General features: G+C 45.2%; 1 protein-coding gene across 2 annotated transcripts in view; it reads left to right on the forward strand.

Annotated features, from left to right (window-relative positions):
* The first annotated feature begins 251 nt into the window (after positions 1–251).
* gnaz (guanine nucleotide binding protein (G protein), alpha z polypeptide) overlaps positions 252–26,426 on the forward strand; it is a 317,488-nt gene continuing 291,313 nt past the window's right edge. Inside the window, exon 1 of one of the 2 annotated variants that reach the window (XM_078553888.1) lies at positions 252–654. The gene's annotated coding sequence lies outside the window, so the exon portion shown is untranslated. The remainder of the gene's footprint in view (positions 655–26,426) is intronic. The other variant, XM_078553889.1, reaches the window with a different exon arrangement.

Here is a 26,426-nt window from a genome sequence, read left to right on the forward strand (position 1 = left end):
AAAAAACTCCACATATTAAATAAAAGGTTTCTGGTTAATGAAGGATACAAATAATAATCGATCGTAGGCTTTATTTCCAAATCCCCCCCACTCCCCCCCCATCTCGTTTTCCCTGAACAGCTATGGAGCAGGCAGTAGTCAGCAGGCAAATGATTTGCCAGCAGTAATGGCAGTCCAGACAGCATCCTCCCCTGGCAGCCAATCGGGGGCCATTCTGATTTTCTGTTAGCGCGCACCTCAAACAGATCAGCTGTGCTACTGTAGCTGATGTGAGTGGGTCTTGCTAAGAGCTGCTCAAGCCTTCCTGTCAAAAGGAATATCGGCTCTGTGGCTGGTGCTGGCGTGGACCTACCCGCGCCCCCCCCACGTACCCCCCTCCACACATACACACACACACACGACAGCTTGATCACTGCACTCTAATCAAATCACACCCATACACATTCTGAGGAAGCAGGGAGAAGCAGGGGAAAGGAAGAGTGCTGCTAGCTGCTGACTGCTGGGGTCTGTCTTCAACTCACAGTACTGCAGTGATCCTGGCTTCCTCCCCCGGCAGGCATTGATGCTGCTGTGAAGGACAGAGAGGCACTCTAACAGTGTGTGTACACAAAACAGCCCGACAAGACAAGAAGCTGACTGCTGAAGCACACAGGGGTAAGTGGAGCTCTCCTGTCTTTTGCTCAATACACTCACCTTCTTGCTGTGCTCTCTTGTGGGTTTGCTGTACTTTCAAATAAAAGCTTTCTTTTTGGTCCATGTACTGGTCTATGAAATTTGGCTTGCTGCCATCATTCCCCCATAAATAATTTGCAATAGAGTGGAAGAAAAAGTGGTGTATGGATTGGGAATAAGGATGAGGATGGGGAAATTGATCTGGGTATCAATGCTATTCAAGGACCCCTGGACTGCAGTGCAAGGCACTTTTGAATGATTCAAAATCATTCCAATAATTCTGAGACTGTTCAGCTATAATTGTGCAATGCTTTTCATAAGCAATCGTTCCATTTACTAATCTAAAAAAACATAAGATCCAGTCTCATGGGGTCTCTGTGGTGGAAAAAATGTCATTGAAAAAAGGGAAAAAAATAACATTTGAGGTTTTTTTTTACAGCTTACTGAATACTGTTGCTAGTGTTTCTAACCTACAGGGTATGTCGGCTTCCTTTTAAAGAGGATGGGGCAACATTTGTTCCCGATGCCATTTCAGATATGACAGACCTAAGGAATAAAAGACCTCAGGGAAATGTATGCTATTTGTACTGCCTGTGAGCATCCAGTAGTCAGCTCCTGTTTCATTTATTGCAATGATGTCATTTGCAAGGTATCTAAATTGAGCATTTTTTTCGCCTGTTCTCTTGTAATATTCTGTGCCAGGATTTCAATAGGTACATTCTGAATGCAGCTCACACAGAGACAGATCAAGCTGGACCTTTCTGTGTTCAGACTTCCTATTGATACTGGGATCCAGACTGTGGTTCCAGTCACAGATGCTCTTGAAACACTGCCACATCCTACCTGAACGTTGGATCAAAGGGTAACCAACTAAAATCAAACTTCCCCCTTTACATTCATCTACTTTCAACATCTCTGCCTGCAAGAATTGCACCTGCAATTCGAAGGGCAAGACAGCGTGTCACCACTGCATGGACACAGTAACTGCCAACAGGCAGGCTTTAGAGGGTGGGACAGGTTTTACTAACATCTCTTCATGCTGTCTGAACAGTATTTTCTGCTGCCACAACATGCCATATCTTAGGTGCATCTGTCACCCACCCAGCGGATTGTTGGAATTGGGATCTGAACAGGAATGTAATGTAACAAGTAATCTACCTCGTGGCTCAATAGTTTACACTATTTAGGTGTCCCAATAATGAAGCTGTTTAATTTCCTATTTTGCATATCTGTTGACCCAACTTCATGTCCCAAGAGAATCTCACACTTTAATCCAGGACCCAGGTGGTTGATTAATTTCATTAACTTTACTGTTATTACTGCACAGGGTTTATTTCATGACAACACAGCAGTGGAAAGTGATGATTTTAATTATGGAACGTGTTTGCTTATGCTTTATTGTGGAGCCGCCCTTGAAATGCCTGTCACAAATTAACTGTGGTTCTGACATCTTTACTCTCAAAGCTGAATGAACAGGAGGCTCAGCATGGGAGTATATCAAATGGGGAGAATGTCAATTTAAAAAAGGGTATCGTCGATACCCTTTATTTGCATTGTAATAAAATTCTAGTGTACATTTTATAAAAGAAGCATTTTTTAATACTGTGAAAGCAGGAATGTTCCTATTTAGCTATGTGAGAAAGGCAGCTAAAGGGATTAGACTTTTCTGCAAAGAAAGGGGAGGGAATTGGGAATGAAATTATAAGGGCAAGTCTACATACAGGTTTGCACATCTCCCTGCAGTTAATTTTGAAGGCAGGGCTTTGTTAATGCTTGTGAGCACGCTCGGTTATAGAATAATACAAAGGCTGAAGGATTGAAAGGGGAGAGAAATGATTCAGAACACAATGAAAAATTAAATTGGAAAGAACCAAATGATCTAGTAATAAATAAGCTGCCTCTCTATTCAATTGGTTGAGGTGCTGTCGCCACCATTGAAAGGAGTTTGGGAAATTTTTGTTATGTTGGACCATACAATGTGCCAAGATGTCAACCTGGTAGAGTGGCCAAATAAGTGAATTTGCCTCCTCACATGACAACCACGCCTCATGACGCCTCAAAGAATTAGGGATGAGAACATGAAGGGGATAAACACAGACAAATGTAACAAAAACAGGAATGTGCTGTGAACACTCAGTAAATCTGGCACCATCTGTGGATAGAGAAACAGAGTTAACATTTCAGGTTGATGACCTTCTATCAGAACACAAAGTAAGGCTGCTTGACATCACAACGTCCTTTCTCTTCAAAGGCAATGTACAATTAATCAGATTAAGGATTCAACCCATCTCATCCAATGGGCACATGAGTTCAAATTCCATCGCAACAGCTCAAAGCAGGAATTTAAATTCAATTGATAAATCTGGAATATAAAGCTAGCCTCAGTAATGGTGACTATGGCAACTATTATTTAGTGTTGTAAAAACCCATTTGGTTCACTAATGTCCTTTAGGGAAGGAAATCTGTCATCCTCACCCAGTCTGGCCTACATGTGACTCCAGGCCCACAGCAACGTGGTTGACTCTTACACTGCCCTCTGAAATGGCCTAGCAAGCCACTCAGTTCAAGGGCAATTAGGGATGGGTAACAAATGCTGGCCTTGTCAGCGATGCCCATTAAAGAACTAAGGAAAAAAATCTCCTGATGAAATCTATAAATAACATGAAAAATGGATAAAGGTTAGTAAGATTCCTTACTGATCTACCCCCTCCATCCAGGTAAACAAATGTAATGCCAGGATACTCCTCTTCCTTCCAGTACTATGCCCGAAGAGGGTATTGGCAACCATGGACTTCCATTGGATTGGTCCATGATTATGCTTGGTGAAGTACTGCAGTGGGTTGCCATTGCCTTCCGCAGCATGGTTGACCAGGAAACTCTCCTGCTCTTACCACCTGCCATCAGGCATATTGGAAAGACTTACAGGCTGACCATCAACCTGTTTGGCTACATTATGAACACATCTTCAATGGCCATCAAGTCCTGAAGTAAACCCAGAGCTTCTGGCACAGAGGCAGAAACACTACCACAGTGCCACAAGACCTCCCTATATGCCAGGATACTGACCCAATCTAATAGTACAATAGTACATACAAAGTACAATTTTACGATACTGAATGGTTCTTTTTTGCTCACAAGAGAATATACTAAAACCAGTGTCAACCAAGTTTTTGTGGAATGTTTTTGAATTACAAATTGGCTGTAAGATACCAAAAGATTCCTAGCACCATATATGCATAACAGTTAGGTTTTACTACCAGGTGTCAGATCATCTCCTTAATGAATTCGCATTAACCCTGCAAGCTCCTCCAAAGCCAATTTTCATACTTTGAAATGAGAGATTATAAAGACTTCCCAGACCCTTTCCTATGGCCCAGCATGTTTACCCAGTAGTAAATGAGCACAGGCTAGGAAGGTTCCAGTTATCAGATCTAAGATGTGCTGCGTTAGCCAATCTCAGCCAGGGCCGTGGCAGATGTGATAAAACTGACCGTGCAGAGGGTGCAGTGCAAATTCACCAGAATTAGACCAGAGTTAAAAGGGTTAAATTATAAAATTGCACAGGCTAGGATTATATTCCCTGGAGTAAAGAAGATTAAGAATGATCTAATTGAAGTGCTTAAAATGGCTTAAAGAATTGATAGGGTTGATAGAAAGAAGCCATTTCCTCTGGTAACGGAATCCAGGACGGGGGAAAGAACTTTAAAATTAAAATGAGAACTTTCAGGGGTGATGTCAGGAAGCACAGGGTAGTGGAAATCTGGAACCCTCTCTCTCAAAAAACTGTTGAGGTCAATTGAAAAATTTAAAACTGAGATTGATAGTTTATTTTAGGTTTAGAGTATTAAGGGTTACAGATTCAAGCTGGTTGATCGAGTTAAGATACAGATCAGCTGTGATCTAATTGAATAGCAGAACAGGCTGAATGGGATGAATGGCCTACTTCTGTTCCCATGGCCTCATTGATCCTGAGGGGGAGGGCAGTGTTGTGTAATGGTAATGTCACTGGACTAGTAATCCAGATGCCCAGGTTAACACTCTGGGTACATGGGTTCAAATCACACCACCACAGCAGCCGGTGGAATTCAAATTCAACAAATTAATAAATCTGGAAATGAAAGCTAGTCTCAATGATGATGACCATGAAACCATCATCAATTATTGTAAAAACCCATCTGGTTCACTAATGTCCTTTAGGGAAGGAGAGCTGCCATCCTTACCTGGTCTGACCTACATGTGACTCCAGACCTACACTAATATGGTTGACTCTTAATTGCCCTCTGAAATGATAAGCCAGACAGTTCAAGGGCATTTAGGGATGGGCAACAAATATTGGCCTTGCCAGCGACACCCATATCCCAAAGAATAAAAATAAATCCTGAGTTACGGAAGGGAATACTGGCCAGGATGTAGTATTATATTCATGAAGAGTTGGGTTTCGCTGTGATACCCTTTTATTTCCTTCTGCAGTTAAATAGCCTGCCTGCACTGACTCAAGGTGCACACACAGATTGGGCCAAATTTTGTGTGGGGGCATGGGGTCCCCACTCCCTGGTGCAAACGTCAGGGTTAGAGTTAGGCATTTTATTGCCATCAATCCTTTTATTGGCTTCAGACAAACATTCAGAAAGGAAGTCTAGCCTCCAAGGGCTGCCTTTCTTTTACCAGCAGCACCACCAGAGCAGATGCCACTACTGGAATTCCAGGCAAACCCCTGAAGAGGAGGAGCCAGGAGTCCAAACAAGAGTAAGCCCCAGGACTCACTGAAGCTAGGCTGGCAGGGCCGGGGATGGAGGAGGGGGCTGAAATTGACAGAGCCTCAGGGAGAGGGGAAACACAGAGGTGGGGGAGAATGCCTTGGGGACAAGACCTCTGACGGCACAGAATACCTGAACAGGATGCACTGCCCCCCATCACCCCCCCACTCCCGACTCCCCACTGGCACGGCCACAACTTGGTGTGAGATGTCCCTGCCACAGGCAAATCCCATTGGTAGAGAGAGGAGGCCTTCAAGTGTGTGCTAACTGGCCACTTAAGGACCTCAATTGGTCATTGGAATTCCAGTAGTGGCAACTGCTCTGATGGCGCTGCTGGTAAAAGAGAGGCAGCTCCCGGAGGCTAGACTTCCTTTCTGAATGTTCGTCTGAAGCCAATAAAAGGATTGATGGCAATAAAATGGCTGCGGGCCAACTCTAACCCTAACTTTTGCATCAGGGAGAGGGGACCCCTTACCCCCATACAAAATTTGGCCCAATCTGTGTATGCACCTTGAGTGGGCTACCTGATGCCTGCCCTGCCATGGGTGAAATACCTGCAGGGCAGGCAGGCAATGGGCAAAGCCACCACCATGGCGCCTAATTTTATGCCCTCTATTACCTCCTATCCAGCTCCCATGGGGGTGTAAAATTCAGCCCATAATGGCCAATTGGGTGGTACCATAGAGCAACAAGGGATCAATGCCTTCTGGTGAAAAAGAAAGTGGAAAAAAGAGACCAAGCTGTTTGTTGAATCACTTTTAAGTTTCTAAGAATTATCTCAATGGCAATTTTCTAAGATTAGGAATTGAACTAGCAATCGCAAGCCAAAGTTCAAGGCCTGAATGTTTGCTGCTGAGTCTGGAGTGCAGAGTCAGGAAAATTCCCAGCTCCGCAAACCCAACTCTGGAGAAAGTGCCTCATAGAGTTGGATTTTCATTGCAGGGGATTGGCTGTTAACTGGAGTAGGGCCTGCCGCCCCTAGAAATAATGTGGAGGCAGTCACAGGAGCTGCTGGGTGCAGAGGTGGGCAGTGCGAAATACCTGCCTCAGTCTTCTGGCACTTTATCCCAGTTGCAAAAATAAAGAATGAAACAAAAAGCAGGCCTCCAGCACTCACCCCTCACACCCCCACTGCACACTCCCCATGCCCTATCCATGCCACTTCATGGCTGCCACCCATGCCCCCATACCCTACATGCCAACCTATGCACTACCCAGCCACAAGGTCCCTCAGAACCCTCTACCAACACCCTTTATCAACTCTATGCCAACTTAGGGCCAACTCATGCCATCCCATGCCCCCCCCACCTGCCACCCTTTGCCCTTATACCCTTTATGCCAACTCACCCAGTATCCACCACAAACAGAGCTCAGGACCCATGCTGAGATGAAATAAAGAAAATTCTAAGTGCGGAGTCATCCCAGATTTGCACTAAGTGCAGTAACGGGCGGGAAAAACAATATTTTACCCGCCAGCCACAATGGCAGCTTCTCACGCCATATCAGCTAAGCCTGTCGCATTAATTATGCATTCCTGGGAAACATACCATTTCCATGGGAGGCAGGCTCACATGCACCTGCCACGCCATCACCGCTTCATCATGCTGGGTGCCATATTCAAAGTGCACACATCTCAGTGCTTCCAGCTCAGGACTGCTGCATGGAAGACATAGCCCCAAAGGCAAAAATACTGCAGCCTACAGGTTCAATGGTGTGTCCCTTGAGCACCTTTTGAACACAGTGGAGGCCCGCTATGATGCCCTCTACCCTAGCTCTGGCTGCAGGATGGGCAGCAACATCACCTATCTGGCTTGGGAAGCAGTGGCAAAAGTGATCAGCGCCAACACCCTGAAAAAGAGGACAGCCACCCAGCGCTGCAAGAGGATAAATGATCTCCTTCGTTCCAGCAGGGTAAGTCACTCGTCTCATCCTCTCATATCACACACTCAAAAACCCATCACACATCTGCAGGGCCCTCACTCACTGCCAGTTCAAGGGACATCACCATTCACTTGCTCACACATACCTTCATTGTCCTTATCCCGTCCATGGGACCACTCACCACCCACACATGCCAGACATACTTATCATCTGGCTTAGCAGGCATACTGCTTACACTCTCTCTCCATTTCTATTCATGCAGAACAAACTGGCACACAACAAGAGGGAGAGGTCGCAGGTTGGTGGAGGAGTGCCTGAAATTAAGGTCCTCGCAGACTTTGAAAACAAAGCCATCCACCTGGCCGGTGAGGATCTGGACCATTCCTGTGCTGAAGGTGAGGTCGGAAGTGCTCTACCAAGTGAGGATCCAGCAGTGCAACATCCATCAGACAACCATGCTGTGAACGATGTGTCCTGTTTCACAGGCCACTACCATGCACTAATTATCTCTTCTTGCTTTTGCAGGCACATCTGGGAAACAGCTGACAGAGTCCATGACCCAGGGCCTCCAATCAAGCCCCAAAGGAACCTCTGAAGTGGAATCTGAAGGCACCCTCCTTGAAGTCCTGACACAGTGCTCACCCACACCCTCCACCGGCACAGAGACACACACCTTGGTGGGATCTAGCTTTACAGTAGCCTCGGGATAACAATCTGAGGAGCACATTGCACTTTCTGATCCAAAGCAAGCGGTGGCAAGGAATTCTCAGGTCCCCGGCACTGGGAAGACTGCTGGAGGCCAGGAAGTTGCTAAGCATGAGTCAGATATCGAGCCTCTGGCTCAGTCATGTCTCAGCTGCTGCAGCTGCAAAGGCAAGCTCCAGAACATCAGGAAGGGATGTCCGCTGCACTCCTCAGTTTGCAAGGCACGATGGAGGAGTCTGTCAGCCTTCAGACTGAGGTGCTGGTGCTGGCATGCCAACACACCGAAGTTAACACTGGTAGGATAGCGGCCCCCATGGAAACCTTGGTCCAGGATATCCCTCCTGCACCGCTGCGCGAGCTGAACTCCATCTCTGACACCATAGTTGGCCTCCAACTGTGTGTACGCGGGAGGGGTGCGGGGAAGCTCAATCTCACTACAGCTTCCCCTTCTCCTCAAGGAGTCAGCCAGGGGCCCTCGGGCACCCATAGGGAGCAGGATCAGCAGGTGCACACCCCAGAGTCATCCACCCAAGCGACTCCAGGTGTGTCCAGCCCATCCGAATCTCCTCTTCCTGTGACCCCAGCAACTCCAGCTCAACAGCTCGAGGAGGGTTCCATTACCACACAGCAGGACCCTGAAAGCAGGCCAGGGCCCTCCAGATATTCACCAAGGCTCCTTAGACAGCACCTTTCAAACCCATGACCACTACCAGCTAGGAGGACAGGGACAGCAGATAGATAAGAACATAAGAAATAGGAACAGGAGTAGACCATACAGCACCTTAAGCCTGCTTCGCCATTCAATAAGATCATGGCTGATCTTCTTGTGTTTCAATTTCCACATTTCCATTTAACCCTGATAACCTTTGATTCCCTTGCCTAACAAGAATCTATTTACCTCTGCCTTAAAAATATTCAATGACTCCGCCTCCACCACCTTCTGAGGCCGAGAATTCCAAAGTCGCACACCGCTCTGAGCGAAAAAATTTCTCCTCATCTCTGTCCTAAAAGGGTGAGCCCTAATTTTAAAACAGTACCCCGTAGTTCTGGACTCACCCACAAGAGGAAACATCCTTTCAATAGATAAAAACAAAAAGCTAAAAGCTACTGCGGATGCTGGAAATCCAAAACAAAAACAGAATTACCTGGAAAAACTCAGCAGGTCTGGCAGCATCGGCGGAGAAGAAATCAGTTAACGTTTCGAGCCTTCACGGCCCTTCATGGGCCATGAAGGCTCGAAACATTAACTGATTTCTTCTCCGCCGATGCTGCCAGACCTGCTGAGTTTTTCCAGGTAATTCTGTTTTTGTTTTGAACATCCTTTCAATGTCCACCTTGTCAAGGCCATTCAGGATCTTGTATACTTCAATCAAATCATCCCTCACTCTCCTAAACTCCAGTAGAAACAAGCCCAGTGTGTCCTCACAAGATGTGCCCAATGTTTCCTCATAAGACAACCCACTCATTCCAGGTATCAATCTGGTAAACCTCCTCTGAACCGCCTCCAATGCATTTACATCCTTCCTTAAATAAGGAGACCAAAACTGCACACAGTATTCAAGGTGCGGTCTCACCAATGCCCTGCATAACTCAAGCATAACATCCTTACTTTTATGTTCAATCCCTCTCGTTATAAAGGATAGCATTCCATTAGCCTTCTTAATTACTTGCTGTACCTGCAGACTAACTTTTTTGACTCATGTACTAGAACACCTAGATCCCTCTGCACCTCATAATTATGCAGCTGTTCTCCATTTAACTAATACTCTGACTTTTTGTTTTTCCTGCCAAAGTGAACAACTTCACATTTTCCCACATTAAATTCCATTTTCCAGATCTTTGCCCACTTACTCAACCAATCTATATCCATCTGAAGCCTCCTCATGTCCTCTTCACAACATACTTTCCTACCTGTCTTTGTGTCATCTGCAAATTTAGCTACCATGTCTTCACTCCCTTCATCTAACTCATTGATGTAAATCGCAAAAAGTTTAGGCCCCAGTACAGACCCCTGCGAGACTCCACTCGTCACATCCTGCCAATCAGGAAAAGACCCATTTATGCATACTCTCTGCTTTCTGCCAGCCAGCCAATCTTCTATCCATGCTAATATGTTACCCACTACACATGCGCTTTTATTTTCTATAATAATCTTTGATGTGGCACCTTATCAAATGCCTTCTGGAAATCTAAGTACAGTACATCTACTGGCTCCCCTTTATCCACTGCGCATGTTACTCCTTCAAAAAAATTCCAATAAACTGGTTAAACATGATTTTCCTTTCACAAAACCATGCTGACTCTTCCCTATTGCCTTGAGCTCTTCTAAGTGCCCAGCTATAGCCTCCTTAATGATCGATTCTAATAATTTCCCCACAACAGACGTCAAGCTAACTGGCCTATAGTTTCCTGTTCTCTGCCTCCCTCCCTTCTTGAATAGTGGGGTTATATTTGCTACTTTCCAATCTGATGGAACCTTTTCAGGATCTAGCAAATTTTGGAAAATTAATACCAGCGCATCAACTACCTCATTAGACACCTCTTTTAAGACCCTAGGATGTTGTCCATTGGGACCCAGAGACTTGCCAGCCCGCAGCTCCATCAATTTACTCATTACCATTTCCCTAGTGATTTCAATTTCACCAAGTTCCTTTCTCCCATTCACCTCCTGATTTGTAGCTATCACTGGAATGTTTTTTGTATCCTCTATAGTGAACACAGAAGCAAAATATTTGCTCATTTCTTCTACCATTTCCTTATTATCTACTATTAACTCCCCACTGTCGATCTCTAGAGGACCAACACTCACTTTACTTACTCTTTTCCTTTTTAAATACTTGTAGTAACTCTTGCTATCATTTTTACATTTCTAGCTAGCTTCCTCTCATGTCTAATTTCTTTCTCCTGATTAACCTTTTAGTCATTCTCTGCCATTCTTTATATTCTGTCCATCATCTGTCCTGCCACTTATCTTTGCAGAGTTGTATGCTTTTTCCTTAAGTTTGAGGCTTTCCTTAACATCTTTAGTTAAACAAGGATGGTGGGTCCTTTAGAATTTTTCTTTATAGTAGGAATGTATTTATTCTGAATATTCTGAAATATCCCCTTAAATGTCTGCCACTGCTTGTCTATTGATCTATCCTCTAGCCTAGTTGCCCAGTTCAATTCAGCTAGCTCAGCTTTCATCCCCACATAGTTGCCCTCATTTAAGTTGAAGATCCTAATCTTCAATCTCATCTTCTCCCTTTCAAACTGGGTGTAAAATTCAATCATGTTGTGGTCGCTGCTACCTAAGGATGCCTTTACTCTGAAGTCATTAATTAATCCTATCATGTTACACAATATCAAATCTAATATAACCTGCTCTCTGGTTGGTTCCAGAACATGCTGCTCTAAGAAACTATCTCAAAAGCATTCTAAGAACTCCTCATCCAGGCTACTACTGCCAATCTGATTTTTCCAGTTTGTGTGTAGATTAAAATTACCATGATTATTGCCGTCCCTTTATCACAAGCACACAATATGTTCTCTTGAATGCTTTGTCCTATACTGTGGCTACTCTTAGGGGGCCTGTAGCCCACTCCCACTAATGACTTTTTCCCCCTACTATTTCTCATCTTCACCCAGACCAATTCTACATCCTGATCTCCTGAACCAAGGTCATCTCTAACTATTGCCCCAATGCCCTCTTTGATTAACAGTGTTACCCCTCCACCTTTACCTAGCTTCCTATTCTTCTTGAATGTCATGTACCTGTCCATATTAAGGACCCAGTCTTTATCATCCTGCAGCCACGTCTCCGTAATTGCTATCAGACCATATTTATTTATTTCAATGTGGACCATCAATTCATTTACTTTGTTATGAATGCTACGTGCATTCAGGCAGAGAACCTTCAGTTTTGTCTTTTTGTTACCTTTGTAACATCTAGTCTTGACTGTTGATGTATTGTTAGGTTTTTTTTCTCTCTGTCCCTTTCTGCCATTCTCTGACCCTCATTTCTCATCTTGCTATTTTGCTCACCTGTCTTGACTCTACACCTTGAATTGCTACCTCTACCCTAACTTGATCCCTCACCCCTCTTGTTTAGTTTAAAACCCTCTCTCCTTCCCTAGTTAAGCGATCTACGAGGACACTCATCCCAGCACGGTTCAGGTGTAAACCATCGCAATGGTACAGCCCCCACTTTCCCCAATACTGATGCCAGTTCCCCACAAACCAGAACCTATTTCTCCCACACCAGTCTTTGAGCTACGCATTCGTCTCTGTAATCTTATTTGCCATGCCAATTTGCACGTGGCTCGGGTAACAATCCAGAGATTATTACCTTTGAGGTTTTGCTTCTTAATTTGATACCATCTCCTCATACCGACTTTGCAGAACCTCTTTCCTAGTTCCACCTATGTCATTGTTACCTATATCCTCCCCCTCCCACTGCAAGTTCCTCTCCAGCCCTGAGCAGATGTCCCGAATCTTGGCACCAGGCAGGCAACATAGCCGTCTGGATTCTCGCTCTTTGCTGCAGAGAACAGTGTCTATCCCCCTCACTATAATATCCGCTACTACCACTACATTCCTTTTTGCTCCCCCCGCTTGAATGGCTTCTGTACCACATTGCCATGGCCAGCCAGCTCATCCACCTTGCAGACTTCGCTTTCATCCACACAAGTTGTGAGCACCTCAAATCTGTTTGACAACTGCAAAGTCTGAGGCTCCTCCACTACTCTCTGCTCGGTCCCATTACTTGCCTCACTGATGGTCACATCCTCCTGTCCCTCGCTGCTGACCAAAACAGGTGACCCTTTTGTAAGAGGTGTGACTGTCTTCTGGAACAAAGTATCCAGGTATTTCTTCCCCTCCCTTATGTTGTGCAGTGTCTGCATTTCAGCTTCCAAATCAATAATCCTAATCCGGAATTCCTCAAGCTGCTTACACTTCCTGAAGACATGTTTGTCATGGATCACCTTGCCATCTAAAAGCTCCCAGATCTCACACCTGTCCCGCCATTCTAACTTATGTTATTTAATTTACTTTAATTACTTTCTTCCTATGTATGCTACAATTTACTGTGTTTATTGAATGCTAGTACCACTGACAACTAAAGTTATATGCCTCTTAGCTACAAGGTATGTCTTCGCGCTCTTTTACCCTGTGTCCCCGGCGCTCTCCTCGCGGTTTTTTATCCACCACCTGGAAGTTCCCCTCCAAGTCACTCATCATCCTGACTTGGAAATATATCGCCCTTCCTTCACTGTCGCTGGGTCAAAATCCTGGAACTCCCTTCCTAACAGCACTGAGTGTACCTACACCTCATGGACTGCAGCGCTTCAAGAAGGCAGCTCACCACCACCTTCTCAAGGGCAACTAGGGATGGGCAATAAATGCTGGCCCAGCCTGCGAAGCCCACATCCCGTGAATGAATGAAAAAAAGGTGTTGGTCCTCCAGAGGATGCCTGTCAAGGTCATCACAGACAAGGCATAGCAGTCAGCAGGCTGCCCCCACATCCTCTGTGGATGACAGGGGAGCACCAAGACGTAGCAGCAGGGTTAGGAAGGTTAAGAAGATGTAGTTGCACAGCCTGGGCATGGGTGTTCATCACTTGTACATAATATTCACTATTGTAAATAAACTCTCAACAATGTCTCTCTGCTAATGGTTCCTTGTTCTGATGAGCAGTGTTTGTGTCACTCAGATGTGAAACCTTTCTGCACAAGATAAAGTCAGGTGTCTCAGTCCAGGGCCTCTTCCCTGTGCTTTGTGCAGCCTTCAGACCAAAGTGTTGGTCCAGCCTCACACTCCTTGAACAGATTACTGATGCCTGCACCTCGATGGTGCTTCTCAATGCTGCCAGAATGTCATGGATGGAGAGTTCCGTCATTCACTCTGTGTGCTCGCAGTACCTTTAAGGTGGGACTGGCCCCATTTCTTCAGCATCTGTGGCTGGTGACGCTGTGCTCCTGAAGGGGTCAGGTGCTGAAGGCAGAAAAAGGATGTGTTGCTTTTAAAGTTTCATAGCTGCGTCTCTATAATATGACCCTGACCACAGAACACAGGCAAGCTGCCCCCCCAGTAGTAACAGGTAGTGCAGAATGCACAGAGAAGGAGGAACTTAGAACAATCACCATCACTAGAGAAAAAGTACTGAGCAACGTATTGAGATTAAAGGGTGACAAGTCCCCAGGACCTGATGGCCTACATCCCAGGGTCTTAAAAGAAGTGGCAGCAGAGATATGCATTGGCTATAATATTCCAAAATTCCCTGGTTTCTGGACAGGTTCCAGTGGATTGGAAAAATGCTGATATAATGCTCTTATTCAAAAAGGGGGGGAGGCAGAAAGTAGGAAACTATAGACCGGTTAGTTTAACGTCTGTCATTGGGAAATTGTTGGAATCCATTATTAAGGAAGTAGTAATAGGGCATTTGGAAAGTCAAAATGCAATCCATCAGAGTCAGCATGGTTTTATGTAGAGTAAAATGTGTTTGACTAATTTGCTAGAGTTCTTTGAAGATGTGACAAACAAAGTGGATAATGGGGATCCTGTAGATGAAGTATGTCTGGACTTCCAGAAGGCCTTTGATAAGGTGCGGCACAAAAGATTAATACACAAGATAAAATCACACGGAGTTAGGGGTAATATATATTAGCTTGCATAGAGGATTGGCTAACCAACAGAAAGCAGAGAGTCAGGATAAATGGGTCTATTTCTGGATGGCAAGCTGTAACTGGTAGGGTGCCACAGGGTCGGTCCTTGGGCCCCAACTATTTACAATCTATATTAATGACTTGGATTCAGGGATAGAAGGTACTATAGCTAAATTTGCAGATGACACCAAAATAGGTGGGAAAGGAAGTTGCAATGAAGAAATATGAAATTTACAAATGGACATGGATAGGTTTGGTGAATGGGCCAAAATTTGGCAGATGGAGTTTAATGTGGATAAGTGTGAGGTTATCCATTTTGGTCGGAAGATTAAAAAGGCGACTTATTATTTGAATGGAGAGAAACTTCAGAATGCTTCAGTGCAGAGGGATCTGGGTGTCCTCGTGCATGAATCGCTGAAAGCTAGTATCCAGGTACAGCAGGTAATAAGGAAGGCAAAAGGAATTTTGGCATTTATTGCTAAAGGAATAGAGTATAAAAATAGGGAAGTGTAGTTGCAACTGTACATGGCATTGGTGAGACTGCACCTGGAGTACTGTGCACAGTTTTGGTCCCCTTACTTGAAGAAGGGTGTAGTTGCATTGGAGGCGGTTCAGAGGAGGTTCACTAGATTGATTCCAGAGATGTGGGGCTTGTCTTATGAGGAGAGATTGAGCAGTTTAGGCCTATACTCGCTAGAGTTTAGAAGGATGAGGGGAGAACTAATTGAGGTATATAAGACGCTAAAGGGGATAGACAAAGTAGATGTGGAGCAGATGTTTCCCCTTCTGGGGCATTCTAGAACGAGAGGCCATAGTTTTAGGCTAAGGAGTGGTAGATTTAAATCAGAGATGAGGAGGAATTACTTTTCTCAAAGGGTCGTGAATCTGTGGAATTCACTACCTCAGAGTGCAATGGATGCCGGGACGCTAAATAAATTTAAGGAGGAGATAAACAGATTTTTAATTAGTAACGGATTGAAAGGTTATGGGGAGAGGGCAGGAAATTGGAGTTGAGGCCAAAATGAAATTAGCCATGATCATATTGAATGGCGGGGCAGGCTCGAGGGGCTGAATTGCCTACTCCTGCTCCTAGTTCTTATGTTATATTCTCAGCCAGACAACAGTCAGACATTCTCAGAGTCTATGTGAAGAACTATCGAATGTCCTCACTGCATACCGTCATCATCCTCCTGCAATTGAGCGACTGCATCTCCATGACAGGAGCATTATCTCAAAGGGTATGTGTGCTGCCATAAGCCAGGCTGGAGTCAAACCTTCATAGATGCAATATGAGGATCTATTATGTCTCCTCACTGCATGTCGTCATCATCCTCCATAAATCTAGCAGCTTTGAGGGCCTCCAGAGTGCACCTGTCTCATCTGGCCAGTGGGAGGGCCTCATTGCCGTTATTGTCACCTTCGAGGACTTCCTCGCCCTCACCCCTGTCGGCGTCCTCCTCATCAGAGGAGACCTCCAGTTCCTCCTCAGCCAGCTCCTCTCCTCATTCCAGTATCAGGTTGTAAAGGGCGCAGCAGGCAATGATGATGCGTGACATCCTCTGTGGACCATATTGCAGGACTCCACCAGACCGGTCCAGGCACCGGAACCTCATTTTCAACATCTCGATGGTTTGCTCCATTAAGTTGCGAGTTGCAGCATGAGCCTTGTTATACCTTTGCCCTGCTGCAGTCTGAGGCCTCCATAAGCGTGTCATTGGCCACATCCTCTGTGGGTATCCCTTGTCCCCAGTGAGCCATCCCTGCAGCCTCTGTGGACCCTGGAAGACGTGACTGAGAATGTAGGAGTTGTGGGCACTCCCTGGAAACCATGTGCAGACCTGTAGGATGTGTTTGTGGTGGTCACACACCTGATACATGTTCAGCGAATGGAAGCCCTTGTGATTGACATAGTTGACCACTTTTGTGACAGAGATCTGAGCGCCACATGAGTGCAGTCGATGGCACCCTGCACCTGTGAGAAGCCCAAGATCTGGACAAATCCAATTGCTCTTGCTTCCTGGCTCTCCAGGTCCCGGGTGGAATACACAAATTTATGCGCCTTCACAAAGATGGCATCCTTGGCCTCATAGATGGATTTGTGGGTGGAGACTTGTGATATCCCACAGAGGTCACCTGTGCCCTGAAAGGAGCCACTGGCATAAAAATTGAGTGCTGCGCCCACTTTCACAGCCACTGGCAATGGAAGCCCTCCGTGTTCCCATGGCGCCAAATCCTGCAGTAGCTGGCAGATGTGACTGGCCAGTTCCCTAGACATGCGCAGACTTTGGCGACACCAGTTCTCAGTCATCTGCAGGATTGAAATGTGGCATCTATAGACTCTGGGTCCAGCTGGGTGGTGACAAGCGGCACTTTGGCGGCGTGTGCGGGAGCCCAAGCCACCCCTTCTTCCTGAGGCTGCTGCAGCAATGCACCTCAGTCGCTCTCTTCTCCATCATCTTTGCTCTCTGTATGCCACGAGGCATGCAGTTAGTTCACCAGGCTCCATGCTCCTGATGTACCCCTCCTGCAGGCTGAAAGAAAGAGATGCATGGGTTAGCTTGGGTGTTCTAAGAATCTCTCTTGGTTAAGTCTGAAGGCCCTTTAAAGCATCCCAGAGAGTGCTGGACACCACTTGGATAGCCAGAGTTTAGTGCACTGCATGGCTGCCCAAAACCCCACCCACCTCCACCCCACTCCACATGACTGATTGGTGGCAGCTTTGCCTATTAGACTGCATGCTGTGCTCTAAGCTCAGGCACAGGCATTCTCCTAACCCACACTGCAAGGCTGCACTGTTAGCTTGAACCATGAGAGAGACTGGTACAAACTGGGATGATGACATTGCGAGGGGCTATAAGAGCCTCCACCAGTGACTGCTCCACGACCAGCTTTAGCAAGGAGATTGTACAATGTGCCCAGTAGTCCAACTGTTCTGCAGTCCGCTAAAACGCTCATTAGTTTGCAGTCTGTGCCCGAGGGGTGAAAAGCTCTGGAGCATTTGGTAGCACTTTCATGCCTCTGCGTTGCTTGAGCAGGCAGATAAGTTAGAGACCCGACTCCAAACATATCAATGTGGCTGAACTGTCTCAGTTGCAGAGGAATGGTCACTTTATACAAGATTTCCCTAATGCATGCCCACTTCCCTCCCCCCACCCTGCACGGGCTTGTGCACTACCTTCAACCGCAAGGCAGCCCTTGCCCCCTCCCCCACAAGTCGCCGCAACCTTGAAGTCCAACAGGCGACCCTTACGAGCACCGCACAACGTTACTGTGCACTCACCTCTGCATTCCGCCCAAAGTGCAGCCCACCAAGTGCATGCCTTATGTATGCTGTTGTAAAACACGTTGGCATGCAATCACACCGAAGTGGGCAGATGACCCAGCGGGGCGAGATGATTCCGGCAGGCTGGCCTTATAATGATATGCAGATGTAATACAATGAGCTTCCTGACGTCCAATGGAAACGTGGCCCGCCATTGATGGGTTGAGCGAACGTTTCCAAAGTGGTTTCACAACGTTGTGAAACCGATTTTTGGCATCCTCACCACATTGTCTGCTCACGCCACCAAACATGCCTGACGCCAGCGGGCATGGAAAATTCCGCTCTGCATATCTATTGATGACTTCACTATTTTAAAAAACACATTCATAAAAACCCATTCTCTGCACTTACATTCCTTCAAGTACTTAATCAATTATAAAACAAACATTTCATTCAAGTATGTAATCCCTCATAAAAACGTGCATTTATTTTCATAGCCCCACATCAAAGACTTTATAACTACTTGGAGCTGGCAATCAAATTATAAACTGACAGCTACCTCACTGTGATAATGATAGGTTGTGGAATTAGTCATGCAGCATGGATCCTATAATGATAGCCCTCAGGCTTATGTCAAGAGATAGAGTGAAATAGCAGGCACTGATTTTTAAAAAAATTGTAGGCTTCTTTTTAAAAAAAATTAAAAGCCCGGAGATTTAAATGCCTTGAAAGCTTAACAGTTCTCTTGACAGCTTGACAGTTCCAATGAATTTTTCCACTTTTTTTTATGCCCTTTCACGTCTACTTCAAGCAATCCTAAAGGACACTGGATCTCTCCCAAAGACACTTGACCTCTCCCAAAGGTCACCTGACCTCTCCCAAAGGTGTTCCTGGATCTATCCAAAAGGGTATCCCACCTCTCCAAATAAGTTGGGCAGCTTCAGGCCTTCTTCTGAAAAGTGTAAAGCCAACAAGTCATGTTTTGGACATCACCACTGGCCTGTCAAGTACCTGCATGCAGCAAGATGCGGCAGACCTTCCCTGAAAGAGGTGACACAGGGTTCCTGCCGGCTCTACAGCCAAGACCTCCATCACCTCCATAAGATTCTGTGCATTATCAAGACTGTTATCAAGACATATTATGAAGGTTCAGTATTTAAATTCATATCATTCTGAGTTATTGAGACTGAGCAAGTCTCAAGTTCAATCCCTAGTCTGTACTAAGTTGAATTATGAGATCAGCTCTTTTTATCCAGAATAATAAGTAACAAAGTTAACCAAGCTTCTCATTCCTGATTACCATGAGGTGAACTCCACAAATTCCTTGATCGTTTTGCTCTGAATAATCACCCAGTAAAGATGCTGCTGCGTTAAAGTCAAGCCTTATCATTAGCAGATGGATGCTGGAATGACAGCATGTCAGAGCGATGGGGCAGAGTTTTACTGATTTACAGCCCAACATCAGAGGGAAATGTGTGTCCCTGGCACGCATGTGCAGCCGGTGGACATCCCCCTGCCTGCCTGTGAAAGCTGCTGGCCCAATCAGAGGCTGATAGCTCAGCAGCCTCAGCAACACCACCAAGGGCAGTGGCTATTGCACTGCTGCCTTCAGCATGTAGGGAAACGGTGGTGGGTCGATCTGCACCTAATTGCCCAGAAGGAAAATGTTTCCAAGACCAGTTCGGACCAGTATTCTTATTTCCCAGTTTTTACTCTTTTTTCTGGGTGGGCCTTTATTTATGGAGATTGGCTGCCTCCCTCCTTGGGGAGGCAGCCTTTCCAATTCCGCCCCACCTGATGGCGGGACAAGGTCAGGGAGCCAATCCAACATGGCTCCCCGTGATTTTACCAGCCACAACACGCTGCCCACCCAACACCCGACGCCTCCTGGGAGCCTTAAGGTCCACGTTGACAAATCAAAAGCTGCTCTAAAAATGTAATTAATGCCAGTGCTATCTCAGGGATAACTGCACCACTCAACAAATGAAGTGTAAATAACCTGTAGCATAGTACCACAACATGTAACATTAAAGTTAATGGGCACAAAATAATTGACAAACTCATGCCAAAGCTGCCATTTCTCACAGCACAACATGGAGGTTACATGGATATAGTAGCCCAGTGGTTACCGTATTGGACTATGACTGCAAAATTCAATAGTGCCCAGAAATGAGATAACATGGATTGCGATGCCTGACTAACCCATGCCTGTAACTTTTGATACAGGCAATACACAAGCTTTGTGCTGCCTGCTTATTAGAATGATTATCGTATGCAGCCAGTGCTAAAAGCTATTGAGTGACTGCATGCCTGAGCAGGGGATGCAAAATCATGACAGGCTATCACGAGTTCATAAGGACACAAGAACATATGAGCATATTAATTAGGAGCAGGAGTAGGCCATTCAGGGCCTGAGCCCACTCCGTCATTTGATAAGATCGTGGCTGATCTGATTGTGGCCTCAGCTCCACTTTCCATCCTACTCCCGATATGCTTTGATTCCCTTGTCAACCAAGAATCTGTCTAACTCAGCCTTAAAAATATTCAATGACCTAGCCTCCACTGCTCTCTGGAGAAGGGAATTCCACAGATAAAAAACCCTCTGGGAGAAAAAAATTCTTATCTCCATCTTAATTGGGAGATCTCTTATTTTTAAACTGTGTTCCCTAGTTCTAGTCTCTCCTACAATGAACTCTCACTGTACTATCTCCAATGCAATCCTTGCTTAAGTACGAAGACCAAAACTGCACACAGTACTCCAGATGTGGTCTCACCAAAGCTCCATACAATTGCAGCAAAACTTCTTTATTCCTGTACTCCAATCCCAAAGGCCAACATGCCATTTGCCTTCCTAACTGCTTGCTGTACCTGCATGCTAACTTTCTGTATTCCTTGTATGAGTACACCCAAGTCCCTCTGAACATCAATATTTACAAGTTTTATTCCTTTCAAAAAATATTCTGCTTTTCTATTCTTACGACCGAAATAACTTTACATTTCCCCATGTTATACTCCACCTGCCATCTTGTTGCCCGCTCACTTAACCTATCTATATATATCTCTTTTCAACTTCTCAGCATCCACCCTGTCAATTCCCCTCAAAAACACAAGAAATAGGAGCAAGAGTAGATCGTATGGCTTGTCAAGCCAGCTCTGCCTTTCAATACAATCATGGTTGATCTTGGGTTTCAACTCCACTTTCCCATCTGCTTGCCATATCCATGAGAGAACAAAAGTCTGTCTACCTCAACTTTAAATATAGTCAACGATGGAGCATGCAGAATCATCTGGGGAAGAGAATTCCAAAGGTTCACAACCCTTTGAGTGAAGAAATTTCTTCTCATCTCAGTCCTAAAAGATCGACCGCTTATACGGAGACTGGGACCCCATGTTTTGGATTCCCCAGGCAACAGAAACAACCTCTCAGTGTCTACCCTGTCATGCCTCCTCTGAATCTTGTATGTTTCAATAAGATCACCTCTCTCTCTTCTAAACTCCAAAGAATATAGATCCAATTTACTTAGCTTCTCATCATAGGACAACACTCTTATCCCAGGAACCAACCTAATGAACCTTTGCTGTACTATCTCCAATGCAAGTATATCCTTGCTTAAATATGAAGACCAAACTGCACACAGTACTTCAGATGTGGCCTCAACAAAGCTCCATACAATTGCAACAAAACTTCTTTTTTCCTGTACTCCAATCCCAAAGGCCAACATGCCATTTGCCTTCCTAACTGCTTGCTGTACCTGCATGCTAAATTTCTGTATTCCTTGTATGAGTACACCCTAATCCCTCTGAACATCAACATTTACAAGTTTCAGGCCTTTCAAAAATATTCTGCTTCTCTATTCTTTTGCGACCAAAGCAAATAATTTTACTTTTTTTCTCCATGTGGCATCTTGTTGGCCACTTACTTAACCAGACTATATATATCTCTTTTCAACCTCGCTGTGTCTTCCTCACAACTTACAATTCCATCAAGCTCAAGTTAGCCTGGACTTTTTAAAGTCAGCCTGCACCTCTTAAAAGCTAAATACATTTTGGTTGAGCAGATGTTGAATGTCATTCAGAAAATGATTTTGACGTTGAAAAGAGACAAGAATGACACAAATTGCAGAGGGCATGCTCCAAGATTTTCTGAAGCTGCACTGGATTTAAAGGAGAGGAGAAATGTCATCCAATCACAAAGGCCAGGAGGCCCTCAAAACAAACCACAAGCAGTGGTACCAGAGAGCCATGGCAGTTAATGTCAGGAGTCTAGCCCCTGGATGCAATGCTATAAGAAGTTCAATGACCTCACATGAGTGGTCAAGGTCAGCAACTATAGAAAATGGTTCAGCAGTATCTAACTGACGGGAGACAGAAGTTGCTGCATGCCCTAACCCCCATTGAGAAGACAATGTTCACCATCATTGGAACAGTCATGACTGAGGCGCTGGCAGCAGCAGGGCTGAAACCTTTAAAGATGACACTATGATCATAAATAAACATCCACCTCACACCCCACTTCTCTTTCATACCACAATCTCCTCTGATTTACAAGCTAGAAGTTTGCACCTCTTGCTTTCCACCAAATGTCACTCGCCCACAAACCTAGCCTTATGCCTTTCTCTTTTCAGATGCCCAAGAACTGCAACCTGTCCAGACTGTGCTGGAAGAGCATGAGGTGAAAGAGCAAGAGGTGAAAGACAGTGATGACAAAGAAGAACTGTCACTTGCTGTCAGATCTGTAGGCACCAGCCCAGACACTAACACTGGGCATAATTGAAAGAATAGCTTAGAGATGAAATCTGCATGTGGTGAGAGACTGGGCATGAGTGACTTGCAGCCAAGGCAGATGACAAGGGTCGCAGAGATACCAGCTCACTGAAGGAGGAGATTGTACAAAGTTTTGCTGCAGAGGATTCAGATGAGGAGTTCAATGGAGTAGTTTACTGAAAAAGGCTGATCGGTATGCACAATCTAATGCTTGGTGCATTGGCAGTACAATTGGAAAACTTGGAATTCATGTCAAGCAGCATGGAGGACTCCTGCATCAACTTGACATGGAGTTTAGCACAGAGCTTGGGGCCCATCCTTCCCAGTGTTGGAGTGGTTGCCAACTCTATTAGCACACTTGCAGACCTAATGGTGGCTGGCGCCTCAGGTTCCATTGTATCAGAAGCATAAGTCACCTAATGTCCAGGTGTTGCAGTGGAAGCTCAGACTAAAGTCATGCAAACTCAGTTTGCTGCCATCCAAGCTCAGACTGATGCCATCATGGTTGCAGGTACCAATGTTCAAAGAGCCTAGCTCATTGCCTGGGCAAGGGACAGTGGCATCATGGAATCCTCTCAGGATGACAGCATTTGGCCTCCTACCATTATCACTCTACCAGTGTCCTTGCTATTGCCTGACAGCCAACCAGCTCAGGCTGTTGTCATCCATGCTGAGATGGTATGGCCCGAAGCCGGGTCATATAGGGCCAGAGCTGCTCAATGTCATCCTCCAAGTCTATCTGCAGTCTCCCCAGCCGAAAGTCAGCAGCATTCCATCAGACATGCTGCAGCTACTGGGGTAGCGCTGAGTGGTACTACAAGGACAGGCAAAAGCACATTGAATATAAGCACGAAGGGAATGCATTGGGATGATTAGTTGATGTTTATATGTAATAGGGAATGGTTTGATTTATAAATTTATTTTGGAATATTTTAAGGTGGCTTTTATTTTTGCACTGTGGTCAAGTGAATGCTAACATGGCCAGTGACAGAGGCAGAGTTACATTGTGGGACTGTTGGTTAATGGAGAATTGGAGTTGCCCTTACTGGTATCGCAGTGAGATGGATTGATCACAGACCGCCCAACTAGAAAGAAACTGTTTTGAGTACTTCAACCCTTCCTCCACCTCCTGCTCTATCTTCTCTTCATCCTCCTTCTTATGGTGGCCTCAAAAGCAGATGGCACAATTGACTGCCACTGAATGAAAGCATTATGACTACTGCCAGGATACTAGGCACTGACTTGCCAAATAAGCTGCGCATGGTCACATATCAGCTGGACGTCAAGAGAGTGAATCTTTTCGGTTGCATAGCATTTCAGAGTTGACATGCAGCACCTACAAAGCGACGTGTTTGCAGTCAATGGCACCCTGCACATGGGGAAAACTCAGTTCTCGTGAAGCCTTGTGCTCACTCTGCCTGCTTCCTTCTGCTCAGATAGGATGAAATGTATTCAGCTCTCTTAGACTATAGAGCCTCAGTAAGTTCCAGATGACAGATGGCAGAGTACACTAAAATAGATGGGAAAGTAAGTTGTAATGAAGAAATAAGAAATTTACAAATGAATATGGACAGGTTAGGTGAATGGGCCAAAATTTCGCAGATGGAGTTTAATGTGGATAAGTGTGAGGTTGTCCATTTTGGTCAGAAGACTAAAAAGGCAACTTATTATTTAAATGGAGAGAAACTTCAAAATGCTTCAGTGCAGAGGGATCTGGGTGTCCTCGTGCATGAATCGCTGAAAGCTAGTATACAGGTACAGCAGGTAATGAGGAAGGCAAATGGAATTTTGGCATTTATTGCTAAAGGAATAGAGTATAAAAATAGGGAAATGTTGTTGCAACTGTACATGGCATTGGTGAGACTGCACCTGGAGTACTGTGCACAGTTTTGGTCTCCTTACTTGAGGAAGGATGTAGTTGCATTGGAGGTGGTTCAGAGGAGGTTCACTAGATTGATTCCAGAGATGCGGGGCTTGTCTTATGAGGAGCGATTGAGCAGTTTAGGCCTATACTCGCTAGAGTTTAAAAGGATGGGAGGAGATCTAATTTAGGTATATAAGATGCTAAAGGGGATAGACAAAGTAGACATGGAGTGGATGTTTGCCCTTGTGGGGAATTCTAGAACAAGAGGCCATAGTTTTAGGCTAAGGAGCGGTAGATTTAAATCAGAGATGAGGAGGAATTACTTTTCTCAAAGGGTCATGAATCTGTGGAATTCACTACCTCAGAGTGCAGTGGATGCCAGGACGCTGAATAAATTTAAGGAGGAGATAAACAGATTTTTAATTAGTAATGGGTTGAAAGGTTATGGGGAGAGGGCAGGAAATTGGATTTGAGGCTGAAATGAGGTCAGCCATGATCATATTGAATGGCAGGGCAGGCTCGAGGGGCTGAATTGCCTACTCCTGCTCCTAGTTCTTATGTTCTTATGTTCCCTGATGCAACAAAGAACAGCAAACTGCAAGAGATTGCAAACGTCGCCAGCCCAACCTGAAAAGAAACAAATGCATACAAGTTTGTGGTCACAGCTGCATCCAAAGCCACTGGCAATACCGTCCTTGCCCTGCTCTGAGGTTGCAGTTGTGGCTGCAGGAGGTGGCAAATTTCATTGAGATCAGCCTCACTGAAGTGGAGATATACACTGTCGCTGCTGAGTTCAGGTAGAAATATTCCCTAAGGATCCTGGGAAAATATAAGAACGTGAAAACATAAGAATATAAGAAATTGGAGCTGAAGTACGGTATCCAACCCTCCACACATGCTCTTCTATTCAATAAGACCATGGTTGATCATCTAAACTTCAACTCCACCTTCCTGCACCAACCCTATATCCTTTAATCCACTTAGTATCTAAAACTCTATCGATCACTATCTTCAATGACTGAGCATCCACAGCCCTCTGGGATAGAGGGTTCCAAAGGTCCGCAACCCTTCAAGTGTTTCTCCTCATCTCATCTCTAAATGGTCAACCCCTTATTTTGAAATGTGACCCACACTTCTTAACTCTCCAGCCAAAGCGAAACATCTTGCCAGCATCTACCCTTTCAACCCCCTTTAGAGATCAACTCCCATTCTTCTAAATTCTAGGGAAAATAGGCTCAGCCTACTCAACCTTTCCTCATCCCAGGAATCAGTCTAGTGAACTTCTGTTGCACTCCCTCCAAGGCAAATATGTCCATCCTTAGGTAAAGAGACCAAAACTGTACACAATACTCCAGATGCAGTCTCCCTAAGGACCTATATAATTTCAGTAAGACTTCCTTACTCTTCTACTCCAAACACTTTGTATTAAAGGCAAACGTACCTTCCTAATTGCTTGCTGTACTTGTATGTTGACTTTCTGTGATATAAATACAAAAACACCCAGATTGCTCTGAATACCAACATTTCCCAGTCTTTCACCATTTAAAAAACTGCCTGCTTTTTTATTTTTCATCACAATTTTATTTAAATTCATTTTTACGGGATGTGAGCATTGGAGGCTAGGCCAGTATTTATTGCCCATCCCTAACTGCCCTCAAGAAGGTGATATGAGCTGCCTTCTTGAACTGCTGAAGTCCCTGTGGCGTGGGTACACCCACAGTGCTGTTAGGGAGGGAGTTCAGCTCTTTGTCAATGCTAGGGAGGGAGTTCAGCTCTTTGTCCATGTTTGAACCAAGGCTGCAATGAGGTCAGAAGCCGAGTGACCCTGGTGGAATCCAACTGAGCGTCAGTGAGCAGGTTATTACTAAGTAAATGC

The sequence above is a fragment of the Cetorhinus maximus genome, chromosome 12 (assembly GCF_964194155.1).
Source record: "Cetorhinus maximus chromosome 12, sCetMax3.hap1.1, whole genome shotgun sequence".
NCBI lineage: Eukaryota > Metazoa > Chordata > Chondrichthyes > Lamniformes > Cetorhinidae > Cetorhinus > Cetorhinus maximus.